We start from the raw sequence: 20,059 nt of genomic DNA, 5'->3' as shown, positions 1-20,059 counted from the left end.
AGTTCACTCTGATGATAGTTTCTTTCACTGTGCAGAAGCTCTTTAGTTTAATTAGATCCCATTTGTCAATTTTGGCTTTTGTTGCCATTGCTTTTGGTGTTTTAGTCATGAAGTCTTTGCCCATGCCTATGTCCTGAATGGTATTGCCTAGGTTTTCTTCTAGGGTTTTTATGGTTTTAGGTCTTATAGTTAAGTCTTTCATCCATCTTGAGCTAATTTTTCATGAGGTGTAAGGAAGGGGTCCAGTTTCATTTTTATGCATATGGCTAGCCACTTTTCCCAACACCATTTATTAAATAAAGAATCCTTTCCCCATTGCTTGTTTTTGTCAAGTTTACCAAAGATCAGATGGTTGTAGATGTGTGGCATTATTTCTAGGGTCTCTGTTCTGTTCCATTGGTCAATATCTGTTATGGTACCAGTACCATGCTGTTTTGGTTACTGTAGCCCTGTAGTATAGTTTGAAGTCAGGTAGCATGCTCCTTCCAGCTTTGTTCTTTTTGCTTAGGATTGTCTTGGCTATATGTGCTGTTTTTTTGTTTCCATATGAAATTCAAGTAGTTTTTTCTAATTCTGAGAAGAAAGTCAATGGTAGTTTGATGGGGATAGCATTGATTCTATAAATTACTTTGGGTGGTATAGTCATTTTCACAATGTTAATTCTTCTATCCATGAGCATGGAATGTTTTTCCATTTGTTTCTGCCTGCTCTTATTTCCTTGAGCAGAGGTTTGTAGTTCTCCTGGAAGAGGTCCTTCACATCCCCTGTAAGTTGTATTCCTAGGTATTTTATTACCTGTGTAGCTATTGTGAATGAGAGTTTACTCATGATTTGACTCTCTGTTTGACTATTATTGGTGTAGAGGAATGGTTGTGATTTTTGCACATTGATTTTGTATCCTGAGAGTTTGTATCCTGTGACATTTTTATTTCTGCCTTAAATTTGCTATTTAACCAGTAGTCATTCAGGAACAGGTTTTTCAATTTCCATGTAGTTGTGTGGTTTTGAGTGAATTTCTTAATCCTGAGTTCTAATTTGATTGCACTGTGGTCTGAGAGACTGTTTGTTATGATTGCCATTCTTTTGCATTTGCTGGGGAGTGTTTTACTTCCAATTATGTGGTCAATTTTAGAATATGTGCAATGAGGTGCTGAGAAGAATGTACATTCTGTTGATTTGGGGTGGAGAGTTCTGTAGATGTCTATTAGATTTTCTGGACCCAGAGCTGAGTTCAAGTCCTGAATATCCTTGTTAATTTTCTGTCTCGTTGATCTGTCTAATATTGACAGTGGGGTGTTAAAGTTTCCCACTATTATTGTGTGGGAGTCTAAGTCTCTTTGTAGGTATCTAAGAACTTGCTTTCTGAATCTGGGTGCTCCTGTATTGGGTGCATGTATATTTAGGATAGTTAGTTCTTCTTGCTGCATTGATCCCTTTACAATTATGTAATGCCCTTCTTTGACTTTTTTGACCTGTGTTGGTCTAAAGTCTGTTTTTATCAGAGACTAGGAATGCAAACCCTGCTTTTTTTTTCTTTCGCATTTGCTTGGTAAATATTCCTCTATCCTTTTATTTTGAGCATACGTTTGTCTTTGCATGTGAGATGGGTCTCCTGAATACAGTACTCTGATGGGTCTTGACTCTTTACCCCATTTGCCAGTCTGTGTATTTTAATTGGGGCATTTAGCCCATTTACATTTAAAGTTAATATTGTTATGTGTGAATTTGATCCTGTCATTATGATGCTAGCTGGTTATTTTGCCCATTAGTTGATGCAGTTTCTTCATAGTGTTGATGGTCTTTACAATTTGGTATGTTTTTGCATTGGCTGGTACTGGTTTTTCCTTTCACATTTAGTGTGTCCTTCAGGAGCTCTTGTAAGGCAGGCCTGGTGATGACAAAATCTCTCAGCATTTGTTTGTCTATAATGGATTTTATTTCTCCTTCATTTGTGATGCATAATTTGGCTGGATATGAAATTCTGGGTTGAAAATTCTTTTCTTTAAGAATGTTGAAGATTGGCCCCCACTGTCTTCTGGCTTGTAGGGTTTCTGCAGAGAGATACGCTGTTAGTCTGATGGGCTTCCCTTTGTGGGTAACCCAAGCTTTCTCTCTGTCTGCCCTTAATGTTTTCTCCTTCATTCCAACCTTGGTGAATCTGACAAATATGTGTCTTGGGCATGCTCTTGTCAAGAAATATCTTAGTGATGTTCTCTGTATTTCCTGAATTTGAATGTTGGCCTGTCTTGTTAGGTTGGGGATGTTCTCCTGGATAATATACTAAAGTGTGCTTTCCAACTTGGTTCCATTCTCCCCATCACTTTCAGTTACACCAATCAATCATAGGTTTCGTCTTTTCACATAGTCCCATATTTCTTGAAGGCTTCGTCCATTCTTTTTCATGATTTATTCTCTAATCTTGTCTTCATGCTTTATATCATTTAGTTGATCTTTAATCTCTGATATCCTTTCTTTCACTTGATCAATTTGATTATTGATACTTGTGTATGCTTCACAAAGTTCTTGTGCTGTGTTTTTCAGCTCCATCAGGTCATTTATGTTCTTACCTAAACTGGTTATTCTATTTAGCAATTCCTCTAACCCTTTCTCTAGGTTCTTAGCTTCCCTGCATTGTGTTAGGACATGCTCCTTCAGCTTGGAGGAGTTTGTTATCACCCACCTTCTGAAGCCTACTTCTGTCAATTCATCAAACTCATTCTCCATTCAGTTTTGTTCCCTTGCTCACAAGGAGTTGTGATCCTTTGGAGGAGAAAAGGCATTCTGGTTTTTGGAATTTTCAGGCTTGTTGCACTGGTTTTTCCTCATCTTTGTGTATTTCTCTACCTCTGGTCTTTGATATTGGTGACCTTCAGATGGAGTTTTTGTGTGGTCATCCATTTTGTTGATGTTGATGCTATTGCTTTCTGTTTGTTAGTTTTCCTTGAAGAGTCAGGCATCTCCTCTGCAGGTCTGCTGGAGTTCACTGGAGGTCCACTGCAGATCCTGTTTGCCTGGGTATCACCAGCAGAGGCTGAAGAACAGCAAAGATTGCTGTCTGCCCCTTCCTCTGGAACCTTCATCCCAGAGGTGCACCTGCCAGATTCCAGCTGGAGCTCTCCTGTATGAGATGTCTGTCAACCCAGAATGCCTCTTCTCCTCGAAGTATCACAACTCCTCACCAGCAAGGGAACAAACTGGATGGAGCATGAGTTTGACAAACTGACAAAATTCTACCAGAGGTGCAAAGAGGAGCTGGTACCATTCTTTCTGAAGCTATTCCAAACAATAGAAAAAGAAGGACTCCTCCCTAACTCATTTTATGAGGCCAGCATCATCCTAATACCAAAACCTGGCAGAGACACAACAAACAAAGAAAATTTCAGGCCAGTATCCCTGAGGAACATGGATGTGAAAATCCTCAGTAAAATACTGGTAAACAGAATCCAGCAGCACGTCAAAAAGCTTACCCACCACGATCAAGCCAACTTCATCCCTGGGATGCAAGGCTGGTTCAACATATGCAAATCAATAAACATAATCCATTACATAAATGGAACCAAGGACCAAAACCTCATGATTATCTCAAATAGATGCAGAAAAGGCCTTCAATAAAATTAAACAACCCTTCATGCTAAAAACTCTCAATAAACTAGGTACTGATGGAACGTATCTCAAAATAATAAGAGCTATTTATGACAAACCCACAGCCAGTATCATACTGAATGGGCAAAAGCTGGAAGCATTCCCTTTGAAAACTGGGACAAGACAAGAATGCCCTCTCTCACCACTCCTATTCAACACAGTATTGGAAGTTTTGGCCCGAGAAATCAGGCAAGAGAAAGAAATAAACGGTATTCAAATAGGAAGGGAGGAAATCAAATTGTCTCTGTTTGCAGATGACATGATCGTATATTTAGAGAACCTTATCGTCTCAGCCCAGAATCTCCTTAATCTGATAAGCAACTTCATCAAAGTCTCAGAGTACAAAATCAATATGCAAAAATCACAAGCATTCCTATACACCAATAATAGACAGGGAGCCAAATCATGAGTGAACTCCCATTCACAATTGCTACCAAGAGAATAAAATATCTAGAAATATAACTCACAAGGGATGTGAAGGACCTCTTCACAGAGAACTACAAGCCATTGCTCAAGGAAATAAGACAGGATACAAACAAATGGAAACACATTCCACGCTCATAGATAGGGAGACTCAATATCGTGAAAGTGGCCATACTGCCCAAAGTAATTAACAGATTCAATGCTATCCCATCAAGCTGCCACTGCCTTTCTTCACAGAATTAGAAAAAAACTACTTTAAATTTTATATTGAACCAAAAAAAAAAAGGCCGTATAGTCAAGACAATCGTAAGCCAAAAGAACAAAACAATGTATTTTTAAACTGACTGTTGATAGTTTTGCTTCTGTAGTTGCCTATAGCTAATTTTTTTCTTATTTTTTAATAGTGCTGTACTTTACTATTATAAACAGCATGTTATGAAGATCTCTGTACATGCATACTATTATACACAATTGAATATAAATTTAAAGTTAATTTTAGAAGTCTTATTACCTGAATAGTGCATATGCATTACAAATATTTACAAATATTTCAAGTTGCCTTCTATAAGGGTATCATTTTCAACTCCCATTATCAATGTATAATTGTATGTGTTGCCCCACCCAGATAAATATGGTGTATTAATTTTTCAGCATTATAGATCTGCTGAGTAAAATGTAGTATCTTGTTTAATTTTCATCATTCCTGTTATGAGTGAAGTTTAGCCTCTGTTTATATTTAAGTGTGTTTTACATTCTTTTTTTACTTTGAGTTTCATACTCTTTACCCATTTTTATTGAATATTTTCTATTTGATATGTAGGTATTACTTATATGTTAAGAAAAATAATACTCCCAATGCTTGCAATTTCTCATAAAAATATTTTCCCAATTTATCAGTTGTCCACCAGCTTTCTGCATAGTATTTTGTGATGCAAATATTTAATTTTTATATCTAATTTTATCAAACATTTTCATGGCTGCTGGGATTCTGTCATGGCTAGGAAAACTGTTTTCCATTCCTATATTATAACCTTTTCCCATTTTTTCTTTTAGGTATTTTTATGGTTTCATGTGAGACCTTGGAGAAGTTCCCTAACATTTCTGTGCTCGAATGTCCTTATTGATAGTGGGGACAGTATCAACTATACATGCCTCATAGAATTCTGTGGTTTACATTACTTCATAAATGGCAAATAAACAATTATTAGCCAGACATGGTGGCTCAGAGCTGTAATCCCAACACTTTGGGAGGCTGAGGCAGGAGGACTGTTTATAGTCAAGAGTTTGACACCAGCCTGGGCAACAAAAGTGAGCCCTTGTCTCTACATTATAAAATGAATTAGCCAGGTGTGATCTTATATACCTGTAATTCCAGCTATTCAAGAGGCTGAGGCAGGAGAATAGAACTCTCTTCAAATCTTCAAAAAAGAGTTAAAAATAAGATTTAAAAATGTGCACACTGTGAGAACTTAAAAAGGGATAGCTATTTTACTGTTATTGAATAATCCTATTTTCATCACTGGTATGCACAATGCCATCTTTATCATATACTAAATTCTTAAAACTATTTAGCTCCATTTCTACACCTTTCACAAGACAAAATCAGTGGTGTTTCTCCAAGCTCCTATATTATCTTCCTATTATGTCCCTGATAATATTACTTTGTATCTATTGCTGGTCTAGATTACCATTAAACTACAAATTTTTTGAGGAGTAGGATTTTATTGCTTTCTTTGTATACTCACTGCCTATAAACTAACATAGTAAACTTACAGTAAATACTTTTTAAAAATTCAGGTTTATAAAGGCATATATAATAGAATTCACCCCAAATATTTCAATTTGACATAGCCAAATTTATCACATTATCTATTTGACTTTTTCCCTTCTGTGTCCTAAGAAATCTTTGTATAAGCCAAGGTCACAGAGATTTTTTTCCTTTGTATAGACATTTTGTTATTTTATCTAATGTTTAAGTCTACGACACATTTCAATTTATACTTGGTATGCGGTAAGAGTAAAGGCTGAGGTTCATTTTATTTTGGATATATTGTTATTCAATTATTTTAGCACCACTTTTTAAAAGACAATCCTTTCCCTAATGAATTACCTTATAGTAAATAAACTATGCATCATCAGACTTATGTATTTCAGATCTTTGTACCTTTTTGTAAACCATTTGAAAGTACATTCAAATGGAATGATTTTTAAATGGAGATAAATATTTTTTAAATTAACTTCAATGTTTTCATTATTTTCTCCCTGTCTTTTCAGTTATTTTAATTCAACTATATTTTTATTTGATAGTGATTCATAGACTGGCAGTAAGATGTAAAAAGAGAAAAACCCATTGAAATCAGAAAGTCTTAGGTTCAAATGCCCACTGTGCCATTTACTACCTGTTTGTGGGTTATTTATATAAGAACCTGTAACCTCAGTTTCTTTAATTATAAAATGTAGATAATTTCTATTTCCTAAAGTTATATGGAAGATTACTTAAGATTACAAATGTGGGGATGGGGTTTACTTAGTAAGCATACATGCTCAATTATATTATGGGATTCTAATAAAAGAAATCCTGCCATGGCTTGTATGCATTTTTTTCCACCAAGATTAGGCACTGATCCAGCCTACAATTTTCTTACTTATTTAAAGACACTAGCAATAAGAACTTGCAATTTCTCCATTCTTATATTGCTTTACTTTTGCCTTGTCCCTAACTGAAATGATGATTGACATAATTTTGGCGTCCATGTGCTCTAACTTCTGTTGTTGAGCATGGAAACAAAACACTAGAGATATCCTCAGACATGAGATAATTACGGACCCTACATCCATTTGGAAAGTTTTTAGTATATAAAGATAGAACCATGCCAAAAAGACCAAGAGCAAAGTTACAAAATAAAATACAGACTCCATCGTATTTCTCCAGATTCCATTGGTGGCATTCAGCACGTAAGGTTTCCATATTGTTGGGGGCACAATTAGAAAGCAAACAGGCGGGGCCGAGCAAGATGGCCGAATAGGAACAGCTCCAGTCTCCAACTCCCAACGCGAGCGACACAGAAGACTGGTGATTTCTGCATTTTCAACTGAGGTACTGGGTTCATCTCACTAGGGAGTGCCAGACAATCGGTGCTGGTCAGCTGCTGCAGCCCGACCAGACCAGCGAGAGCTGAAGCAGGGCGAGGCATCACCTCACCTGGGAAGCGCAAGGGGGAAGGGAATCCCTTTTCCTAGCCAGGGGAACTGAGACACACAACACCTGGAAAATTGGGTAACTCCCACCCCAATACTGCGCTTTAAGCAAACGGGCACACCAGGAGATTGTATCCCACACCTGGCCGGGAGGGTCCCACGCCCATGGAGCCTCCCTCATTGCTAGCACAGCAGTCTGCGATCTAACCGCAAGGCAGCAGCGAGGCTGGGGGAGGGGTGCCCGCCATTGCTGAGGCTTAAGTAGGTAAAGCCCCTGGGAAGCTCAAACTGGGTGGAGCTCACAGCAGCTCAAGGAAACCTGCCTGTCTCTGTAGACTCCACCTCTGGGGACAGGGCACAACTAAACAACAACAAAAGCAGCAGAAACTTCTGCAGACGCAAACGACTCTGTCTGACAGTTTTGAAGAGAGCAGTGGATCTCCCAACACGGAGGTTGAGATCTGAGAAGGAACAGACTGCCTGTTCAAGTGGGTCCCTGACCCCTGAGTAGCCTAACTGGGAGACATCCCCCACTAGGGGCAATCTGACACCCCACACCTCACAGGGTGGAGTACACCCCTGAGAGGAAGCTTCCAAAACAAGAATCAGACAGGTACACTCGCTGTTCAGCAATATTTTATCTTCTGCAGCCTCTGCTGCTGATACCCAGGCAAACAGGGTCTGGAGTGGACCTCAAGCAATCTCCAACAGACCTACAGCTGAGGGTCCTGACTGTTAGAAGGAAAACTATCAAACAGGAAGGACACCTACACCAAAACCCCATCAGTACGTCACCATCATCAAAGACCAGAGGCAGATAAAACCACAAAGATGGGGAAAAAGCAGGGCAGAAAGGCTGGAAATTCAAAAAATAAGAGCACATCTCCCCTGGCAAAGGAGCACAGCTCATTGCCAGCAACAGATCAAAGCTGGACGGAGAATGACTTTAACGAGATGAGAGAAGAAGGCTTCAGTCCATCAAACTTCTCAGAGCTAAAGGAGGAATTACATACCCAGTGCAAAGAAACTAAAAATCTTGAAAAAAAAAGTGGAAGAATTGATAGCTAGAGTAATTAATGCAGAGAAGGTCATAAACGAAATGAAAGAGATGAAAACCATGACACGAGAAATACGTGACAAATGCACAAGCTTCAGTAACCAACTCGATCAACTGGAAGAAAGAGTATCAGCGATTGAGGATCAAATGAATGAAGTGAAGTGAGACGAGAAACCAAAAGAAAAAAGAAGAAAAAGAAATGAACAAAGCCTGCAAGAAGTATGGGATTATGTAAAAAGACCAAATCTATGTCTGATTGGGGTGCCTGAAAGTGACAGGGAAAACGGAACCAAGTTGGAAAACACTCTGCAGGATATCATCCAGGAGAACTTCCCCAACCTAGTAGGGCACGCCAACATTCAAATCCGGGAAATACAGAGAACACCACAAAGATTGAAATGAAGGAAAATATCTTAAGGGCAGCCAGCGAGAAAGGTCGGGTTACCCACAAAGGGAAGCCCATCAGACTAACAGCAGATCTCTCGGTAGAAACTCTACAAGCCAGAAGAGAGTGGGGGCCAATATTCAACATTCTTAAAGAAAAGAATTTTCAACCCAGAATTTCATATCCAGCCAAACTAAGTTTCATAAGTGAAGGAGAAATAAAATCTTTTACAGATAAGCAAATGCTTAGAGATTTTGTCACCACCTGGCCTGCCTTACAAGAGACCCTGAAGGAAGCACTAAACATGGAAAGGAACAACCGGTACCAGCCATTGCAAAAACATGCCAAAATGTAAAGACCATTGAGGCTAGGAAGAAACTGCATCAACTAACGAGCAAAATTACCAGTTAATATCATAATGGCAGGATCAAGTTCACACATAACAATATTAACCTTAAATGTAAATGAACTAAATGCTCCAATTAAAAGACACAGACTGGCAAACTGGATAAAGAGTCAAGACCCATCAGTCTGCTGTATTCTGGAGACCCATCTCACATGAAGAGACATACATAGGCTCAAAATAAAGGGATGGAGGAAGATCTACCAAGCAAATGGAGAACAAAAAAAAGCAGGGGTTGCAATACTAGTCTCTGATAAAATAGACTTTAAGCCATCAAAGATCAAAAGAGACAAAGAAGGCCATTACATAATGGTAAAGGGATCAATTCAACAGGAAGAGATAACTATCCTAAATATATATGCACCCAATACAGGAGCACCCAGATTCATAAAGCAAGTCCTTAGAGACTTACGAAGAGACTTAGACTCCCATACAATAATAATGGGAGACTTCAACACTCCACTGTCAACATTAGACAGATCAACAAGACAGAAAGTTAACAAGGATATCCAGGAATTGAACTCATCTCTGCAGCAAGCAGACCTAATAGACATCTATAGAACTCTCCACCCCAAATCAACAGAATATACATTCTTCTCAGCACCACATCGCACTTATTCCAAAATTGACCACATAATTGGAAGTAAAGCACTCCTCAGCAAATGTACAAGAACAGAAATTATAACAAACTCTCTCTCAGACCACAGTGCAATCAAACTAGAACTCAGGACTAAGAAACTCAATCAAAACTGCTCAACTACATGGAAACTGAACAACCTGCTCCTGAATGACTACTGGGTACATAACGAAATGAAGGCAGAAATAAAGATGTTCTTTGAAACCAATGAGAACAAAGATACAACATACCAGAATCTCTGGGACACATTTAAAGCAGTGTGTAGAGGGAAATTTATAGCACTAAATGCCCACAAGAGAAAGCAGGAAAGATCTAAAATTGACACTCTAACATCACAATTAAAAGAACTAGAGCAGCAAGAGCAAACACATTCGAAAGCTAGCAGAAGGCAAGAAAAAACTAAGATCAGAGCAGAACTGAAGGAGATAGAGACACAAAAAACCCTCCAAAAAATCAATGAATCCAGGAGTTGGTTTTTTGAAAAGATCAACAAAATTGACAGACCACTAGCAAGACTAATAAAGAAGAAAAGAGAGAAGAATCAAATAGATGCAATAAAAAATGATAAAGGAGATATCACCACCGACCCCACAGAAATACAAACTACCATCAGAGAATACTATAAACACCTCTATGCAAATAAACTAGAAAATCTAGAAGAAATGGATAATTTCCTGGTCACTTACACTCTTCCAAGACTAAACCAGGAAGAAGTTGAATCCCTGAATAGACTAATAGCAGGCTCTGAAATTGAGGCAATAATTAATAGCCTACCAACCAAAAAAAGTCCAGGACCAGATGGATTCACAGCTGAATTCTACCAGAGGTAAAAGGAGGAGCTGGTACAATTCCTTCTGAAGCTATTCCAATCAATAGAAAAAGAGGGAATCCTCCCTAACTCATTTTATGAGGCCAACATCATCCTGATACCAAAGTCTGGCAGAGACACAACAAAAAAAGAGAATTTTAGACCAATATCCCTGATGAACATCGATGCAAAAATCCTCAATAAAATACTGGCAAACCTGATTCAGCAGCACATCAAAAAGCTTATCCACCATGATCAAGTGGGCTTCATCCCTGGGATGCAAGGCTGGTTCAACATTCGCAAATCAATAAACATAATCCAGCATATAAACAGAACCAAAGACAAGAACCACATGATTATCTCAATAGATGCAGAAAAGGCTTTTGACAAAATTCAACAGCCCTTCATGCTAAAAACGCTCAATAAATTCGGTATTGATGGAATGTACCTCAAAATCATAAGAGCTATTTATGACAAACCCACAGCCAATATCATACTGAATGGGCAAAAACCGGAAAAATTCCCTTTGAAAACTGGCACAAGACAGGGATGTCCTCTCTCACCACTCCTATTCAACATAGTGTTGGAAGTTCTGGCTAGGGCAATCAGGCAAGAGAAAGAAATCAAGGGTATTCAGTTAGGAAAAGAAGAAGTCAAATTGTCCCTGTTTGCAGATGACATGATTGTATATTTAGAAAACCCCATTGTCTCAGCCCAAAATCTCCTTAAGCTGATAAGCAACTTCAGCAAAGTCTCAGGATACAAAATTAATGTGCAAAAATCACAAGCATTCTTATACACCAGTAAGAGACAAACAGAGAGCCAAATCATGAATGAACTTCCATTCACAATCATTTCAAAGAGAATAAAATATCTAGGAATCCAACTTACAAGGGATGTAAAGGACCTCTTCAAGGAGAACTTACAAACCACTGCTCAGTGAAATAAAAGAGGACACAAACAAATGGAAGAACATACCATGCTCATGGATAGGAAGAATCAATATCGTGAAAATGGCCATACTGCCCAAGGTTATTTATAGATTCAATGCCATCCCCATCAAGCTACCAATGAGTTTCTTCACAGAATTGGAAAAAACTGCTTTAAAGTTCATATGGAACCAAAAAAGAGCCCGCATCTCCAAGACAATCCTAAGTCAAAAGAACAAAGCTGGAGGCATCACGCTACCTGACTTCAAACTATACTACAAGGCTACAGTAACCAAAACAGCATGGTACTGGTACCAAAACAGAGATACAGACCAATGGAACAGAACAGAGTCTTCAGAAATAATACCACACATCTACAGCCATCTGATCTCTGACAAACCTGAGAGAAACAAGAAATGGGGAAAGGATTCCCTATTTAATAAATGGTGCTGGGAAAATTGGCTAGCCATAAGTAGAAAGCTGAAACTGGGTCCTTTCCTTACTCCTTATACAAAAATTAATTCAAGATGGATTAGAGACTTAAATATTAGACCTAATACCATAAAAATCCTAGAAGAAAACCTAGGTAGTACCATTCAGGACATAGGCATGTGCAAAGACTTCATGTCTAAAACACCAAAAGCAACAGCAGCAAAAGCCAAAATTGACAAATGATATCTCATTAAACTAAAGAGCTTCTGCACAGCAAAAGAAACTACCATCAGAGTGAACAGGCAACCTACAGAATGGGAGAAAAGTTTTGCAATCTACTCATCTGACAAAGGGCTAATATCCAGAACCTACAAAGAACTCAAACAAATTTACAAGAAAAAAACAAACAACCCCATCAAAAAGTGGGCAAAGGATATGAACAGACATTTCTCAAAAGAAGACATTCATACAGCCAACAGACACATGAAAAAATGCTCATCATCACTGGCCATCAGAGAAATGCAAATCAAAACCACAATGAGATGCCATCTCACACCAGTTAGAATGGCGATCATTAAAAAGTCAGGAAACAACAGGTGCTGGAGAGGATGTGGAGAAATAGGAACACTTTTACACTGTTGGTGGGATTGTAAACTAGTTCAACCATTATGGAAAACAGTATGGCGATTCCTCAAGCATCTAGAACTAGATGTACCATATGACCCAGCCATCCCATTACTGGGTATATACCCAAAGGATTATAAATCATGCTGCTATAAAGACACATGCACACGTATGTTTATTGCGGCACTATTCACACTAGCAAAGACTTGGAATCAACCCAGATGTCCATCAGTGACAGACTGGATTAAGAAAATGTGGCACATATACACCATGGAATACTATGCAGTCATAAAAAAGGATGAGTTTGTGTCCTTTGTAGAGACATGGATGCAGCTGGAAACCATCATTCTTAGCAAACTATCACAAGAACAGAAAACCAAACACCGCATGTTCTCACTCATAGGTGGGAACTGAACAATGAGATCACTTGGACTCAGGAAGGGGAACATCACACACCGGGGCCTATCATGGGGATGGGGGAGGGGGCAGGGATTGCATTGGAAGTTATACCTGATGTAAATGACGAGTTGGTGGGTGCTGACGAGTTGATGGGTGCAGCACACCAACATGGCACAAGTATTCATATGTAACAAACCTGCACGTTATGCACATGTACCCTAGAACTTAAAGTATAATAATAATAATAAATAAAAAATAAAAAAAATAAAAAATAAAAAAAAGAAAGCAAACAAGTGGTCCTGGGACCTACTATGAGTTAGCTACCCTGTAAGTGTAAGTGCTCTGGGGTCTGGGTGGCTGCACATTGATCAGTTGAATGAATTAAAAGAGCTATAAAACTCTTGGGTCCAGGCACATTTGCTCCTTCTTGTCTGATCATAACATACAGAAAGAGGGTATGTTCTCATTATCATTTCAAAATGGACTAAACACTGTGAAAGCACTAAGAAAATTAGGATGGTGGAGACCACAGAAAATTTATTGAACAAGGAGGCTTAAAGCCAGTGATTGTGAAATCTGAGCTTAATGGGCCTATATCAGTTACTTTTTCCCTGGCAAGTAGGGAAGGCAATCAGGATTACTTCACAGAGAAAAAGATGATTCATGCATTCATAACCATGGGAACTGTTATACATTTTGGTAGAGGCAAAATACTGGAATGCTGCTTGGTCTTCAAGGAAATTATCTTATCCAAGCCCTCTAAACAGTTAAGCTACATCCAAAGAAGAAATGGCTTTTAATTAATAATCAGTATTTTCTAGATAAAGCATGCTTGAGCCAAACTTTCAAAATAGGTCTGGGGGAATCTGTCAAAAATATTTTAAAAGAGCCCATGTTGATTTTTAAGAGAATGGCAACATTCTTATGATTAAGTATGATCCATAGTAATACCTATAAGAGAAAAATGTATAGCGAGGAGACATTAGGAACTATTACTTAAAATAATAAATTATTATGATAATTTTTGAAGATAATTGTAGATTCATATACAGTTAAAAGAAATAATACAAAGTGATCCCATGGACTATATGCCTATGATAACAGCACTCACCAAAGTAGAAATAGAAGAAAAACTCCTCAATCTGATAAAAGCCATCTCAAACACCAGCTGACATCATACTTATTGGTGAAAGACTGAATGTGTTCCCACTTTAGACTTGGAACAAAGCAAAGATGTGTGTTCTCATCATTTCTAAAGATAGGACTAGAAGTTCTAACAACTTGCAGTGAGGCAATAATAGAAATGAAAAGCAATATAATTGGAAAATAAGTAGTAAAACTGTTTCTATTTCCAGGTAACATGATTTTTTTTTTTTTTTATATATAGGAAATCCTTAGGATACACACACACACACACACACACACACACACAGAAAAAGACAGAGAGAGAGAGAAAACCAATAAATGACTTCAACAAGATTGCAAGATATAAGATCAATATATAAAATCAATGGTAATTCTATACTAGCAATGAACAATCTGAAAATGAAATTAAGAAAATAATTCCTTTTCTAACAGTATAAAAAAGAACAAAACACTTAGAAATAAATTCAACAAAAGAAGTGCAAACTTATGCTCTTAAAACTATAAAACATAGTTGATAGAAATTAAAAATCTAAATAGTTGGAGAAACATCTCATATTCATGAATCAGAAGACTAAACATTGTTAAGATAGCAGTATTTCCCACAGTAGATCTACAGATTCAATGCAATTCCCATCAGAATCCCAGCTGACTTCTCCATAGAAACTAGTAAAGTGATTCTAAATTCACATGAATTTCAATGGGCCAGAACAGCCAAAACAATCTTGAAAAAGAACAAAACAAGAAGAGTCAGACTTCTTGGTTTCAAAACCTACTACAAAGAAATATTGATCAAGACAATGTGGTAGTGGCATAGGATAGACATATAGATCAAAGGAATAGAACTGAGAGATTCAGAGTCCAAAAATAAACTTACATATATATGGTCAAGTGATTTTCACTAAGATTACTAAGACCCTCCATTCACTGGGAACAGGATAGTCTTCTCAGCAAATGGTGCTGGAACAACTATACAGCTAATGTAAAAGAATGAAGTTGGACCACTACCTCCTACCATATGTAAAATTAACTTGAAATGGAACAAAGACCTAAATGTAAGAGCTAAAACAATAAAACACTTTGAAGAAAAAATAGAAACAAATCTTACAAACCTTGGATAAATTAATTAGTTTATTACCTATGACAATAAAAGCACAAGCGACAAAAGAAAAAATAAATTATACTCCATCAAACTTTAAAATATTTGTGCTGAAAAAAACACCATAAATAAAATGAGAAGAAAACCCAGAGAACGAGAGAAAAATCTCTGCAAATCATATCTCTGATAAAGGACTTATATCCAGAATACATAAAGAACTCTTCCAACTCAACAATAAAACACAAGCCAACTGTAAAGCGGGGAAATAGTTTGAATAGCCATTTCTTCAAAGACGTGGACAGTAAGCAAATGAAAAGATTTGCAGTACCATGAGTCATTAGGGAAATGTAAGCCAAAAATACGAGATACCACTTGAAAAATAAAAAGGGTTGGCAAGAGTTTGAAGATGTTGGAACCCTAACGCATTGCTGGTGAAAATGTAAATGACTGAAACCAATTTGTAAAGCAATTTGGCATTCATCAAAAGTTAAACATAGAGTTACCATATGACCTAGCAACTCTACTTCTAGATATATAAGAGAATTGAAAATGCTATGTCCACACAAAAACTTCCATGTGAACGTTCATGCAACATTTTTCTGAGTGGTCAAAAAAGTGAAAACAACCCTAATGTTCATCCACTCATAAGTAGATAAAAAAGTGTGATCATATATTCCATAACAGTCATGAAAAGAAATCAACTACTGATACATTCTGTTGATACAGCATAGGTAAATGTAAAAAATATGCTAAGTGACAACATTCAGACACAAAAGGTCACATATTTTACAATTCCACTTATATGAACTATCCAGAATATGCAAATCTATAAAGATAGAAAGTAGATGAATGGTTGCCAGGGATTGGGAAGTGTGAAGAATGTATAGTGACTACTAATGAGTATGGTTTTGATTTGTTTTGTTTTGTTTCTTTAAGGACAAAATATTCTCAAATAGATTGTGGTGATGGTTGCACAACCCTGTGAATACGTAAAGAAAATTGAATTGTTCATGTTAAAAAGGTATATTCTATGGCATATGAATTATATCTCAATAAAGCCGTTATTAAAGAAATGAAGTAGTAATAAGTGGTAATAGAATTAATTAGTATGTTTTCAGTTAAGCATATCTGTATGGGAAAATATATTTTCAATACACTTGTGGCTTTATTTTATCCAGTGGTTTTCAATATCTTCTTTATACTCTACATTATTTACATATACAACAAACTTCTGTAATATTTCTCATATTCTATTAACTGCAAAAGACTGATTTAGTCTGCTTTATATGATAAATCAAGCTAGAAAATTATCTTGAAAATATTATGCAGAAGTAGCTTTTAGTACAAATGGCTAGATAATTGAAGCATATTTTGTCTATAAATATAAGAATAATTTTATTTTTCTATTTGATCTTGCATCTGTATTTAATGCATTTTTTATAAAATCCTGAAAATTGAAGAATTAAATATGATGACAAGACACGATTTTGTTGAAGGGAAAAATCTCTCTCAGATTAAACATTTAGTACATTTAAAATATGAATGCAGCCAGACATAGTGGCTCATGCCTGTAATCCCAGCACCTTGGGAGGCTGAAGTGGGCAGATCACCTGAGGTCAGGAGTTAGAAACCAGTCTGGCCAACATGGTAAAACCTCACCTCTACTAAAAATTCAAAAATTAGCAGAACATGGTGGCAGGTGCCTGTAATCCCAGGAACTCAGCAGGCTGAGGCAAAAGAATCGCTTGAACCCAGGGGGCAGAGGTTGCAGTGAGCCAAGATCATGCCATTGTACTCCAGCTTGGGTTACAAGGACAAGACTGTGTCTCATAAAAATAAATAAGTAAAGTAAAACAGAATAATAAAATATGAATGCATTCTACACATATAGAAATTTGTCTATGAGCATTTAGGTTCTAAAAATATGTGGGTATGTGTTGTCCCTATGCCCATTAAGGCATACAGAAGCTATAGACATAGGCATATTCATGAACAGTTAAATTTCTTAAATGTATGAATTTTGATGGCATTGAATTTGTTTTGTTTTCTCTTTTAGTTGTAATTATAAAGCTTAGCTTATCAGCAACTTCAACAATCTCACAGCTATTGCACTTACTAGGAAAGATAAAATCGGTAGTCATAAATTACTATAAATTTGGTACAAACGTAGCAAACATGCTACAGACTGATAAAAGCAGGAAGACCAACATTACAATGATATACACAACTACTGACACCATCTCTGGTGTCAGGAAGAGTTGACTTGCTTTAATTATGGAGGGGTGATTAGATATAGAATTTTATTTTCCTATAGAGCTTCAAAGTACACGAAATTCTGTAGACCTTTTGATACCATAGTTATATATTGTGCCAATAATATGCTAGTCAGTAAAAAATGAAAAATCAAACTTTCCAATTGAGTCATATACTGAATTTGTCTTTATCAATTGATGTTTATGCTATAGAGATTTATTTAGAATGGAATATTCCAATTTGCTAAAACAATTTCTTATTTCTGTTATGCGTATATCTGTGGCAAAAATCAAAGCTTAGTGTGTCTGCATGCGGCCAAAAGCTGCCATTGTGACAGCTTGTCTTTCATTTTGTAGCATCCAACCACTTATTGTACACCAGCTGATTTTGTTATCCTGACCTGCCTGAGAAGTGGATATTACTCCTTAGTCCAAATGCATTCTACACCATGGAGCCTCAATTGGCACTATAAACTTAATTAAATACTGTCATTGAAACCAGCTGTAAACTAAGTAATAAACGCATTTTTATTATTCTAGCTGGAGCCCAGACAATTTGACAATTTTGGATCAGGGTAATAGACATATTTTGGGCATGCCTGCCCACAAAATGTCACTGCTGAAGGACTGGACTTAGAGAGCCTGTTCAAATCTATGACCCCACCTCCCTAACTACCTTTGGCCAACTGGGCTGTGGTTTTCACCTGATCTGCGTTAAACTGGTCAGATTCATCTGAGATGTGGAAGGACAATAGGTTGCTGAGCTAATAGCACTGAAGATTGAAGGGCTTAGGCTGTGTTTTTATGGTAGGCCATAATGAACCATGTCCAAATAGATGAGGGAGAGTAAGAAGCAATTCACATAGAGATAAAAAATAAAACAAAGAAGAAAGGGTTGTGTGGCATGAAAAAAGATATGCGCAGTTTTGAGAATTGAGAAATAGAAACAGGCAGTCTTTTGTGTTTTTCCAATGATGTTTTCTGCACTTGTTGCCCTCCATACATTTCTAGATTTCTCTATATCCTTTATTTAAAATATCACTAGGTGAGTTTTTTTTTAGTCCTTGCAGCTCAAAGGTATTTATCCAGAATAGTCAAGAAAATAGTACATTAGAGTTAGTATATTTAAATTAAAAGTTTCAAAAAGTTCTCCTGTTCAAAAAAGTTTAGACACATTTCTTTTCTTTTTTCATGAAAAACTGTAATAGAATCCTTTTTATCTCAGTAGGGAAACATCTTCTCTCTCCTTAGAATTCAAGCAATAACAATTCTGTGGGGTAATGATTATTCTAGATGCATTGTACCATGTAAATTAATCTTTGCTTTGGTAGCACTGTTCCAAAAAACAGTGCTGATGCTGAGTGAACAGAATGAACAAATTAATTACCCAGACTGCAAAATCAAATAAATCTCACAGTGGTGACCTTTGTGTAGTAGAATAAAGAAAAGCATTAAGTTCATGTAGCAACTTTGGTTGAAGTAAAACCAAGCTTAAATAGGGCCAAGTGTTCTTATAATTTATACTGGACTGTATAGTCCAGGCCCACAAGAAAGTCCTGGCAGACAGAGTTGATCTTAAGGGTCTGGTCAATAGCAAACTGTTGGTCTTTGACTAAAAGGCAGTCTTCTTCATTAATGTTCCAAGAAAAAAAAAAACACAGAGAAAATAAACACACTGATTTCTTCTCCTGTACAAATTATCTCCCTGTACTAGGTTAAGCCACAGAACATGAGGCAGTTCATCTTGTTGCTCTGAGCTTTCACCGCTGCAGTTCATCTTAGGCCTGCAGCTGATACTCATCATCTTTCACCTCTACTTCTCATTCTAGATTTTTCTCACATTCCGCAGGTTCTGTTACTGTGCAAGGTGTCTTTGCTAATGGACTGACACAGAACTTCATCACCAAGGGGTCTGAGACCACAGTCAGTACAGAGTTCTCAGGTTGTGGCTGCTTTCCTGGTCCATTTACCATTAAAATTGGCCAGCAGAGTACCAAGAAAAGTACCTAAGCGTCAAACTTCTTCTTCCCTGCAAACCCCTCCCCTTCGTGTGTCATAATAGCTCTATTTCCTTTTGATGATCAGAGTCAACTATCCCTACCATTGTAGTGATTCCTTTGTTGCCCTGAGAGTTCCTTGGTATAAGGAGCCTAAATGAAAAGATTGCAGACAAAGCTCAAAGCTTGTACTTAAATAGGATTCTAACCCTATCTCTTGTAGAACAAACAAGACCTATAGGACATAGAACCTAAGCTTGTAGAGAAGAAAGCACTTCTGTCTCCCCTCTAGGCCCTAATGTCATGTATTCTACTTAATGGGCACAGGGTGACAGAATCTGTGGACCCCATGGTTATGTGTCCACTGCCAGAGCTACTTTGCTGTAAAATGAGTCTGTGGCTGTGTTTACATTGCTATGAAGGAATTAGTCCATTTGCACTGAGCAAATGGTAAGACCTCCTAAGGTGTTTTTCCATGTGAGGACTTGTGTGAAGAGACCAGCAGACATTCTTGCTCTTTTTTTTTTTTTTTTTTTCCTTCTTCTTCTTCTTTTGACTCAGGGTCTCTCGCTCTGTTGCCCAGGCTAGAGTGCAATGACATGATCACAGCTCACTACCGCCTTGAACTTCT

Source organism: Chlorocebus sabaeus, chromosome 22, assembly GCF_047675955.1.
Source record: "Chlorocebus sabaeus isolate Y175 chromosome 22, mChlSab1.0.hap1, whole genome shotgun sequence".
In the NCBI taxonomy this organism is placed as follows: domain Eukaryota; kingdom Metazoa; phylum Chordata; class Mammalia; order Primates; family Cercopithecidae; genus Chlorocebus; species Chlorocebus sabaeus.
This window is presented reverse-complemented; position numbering follows the sequence as displayed.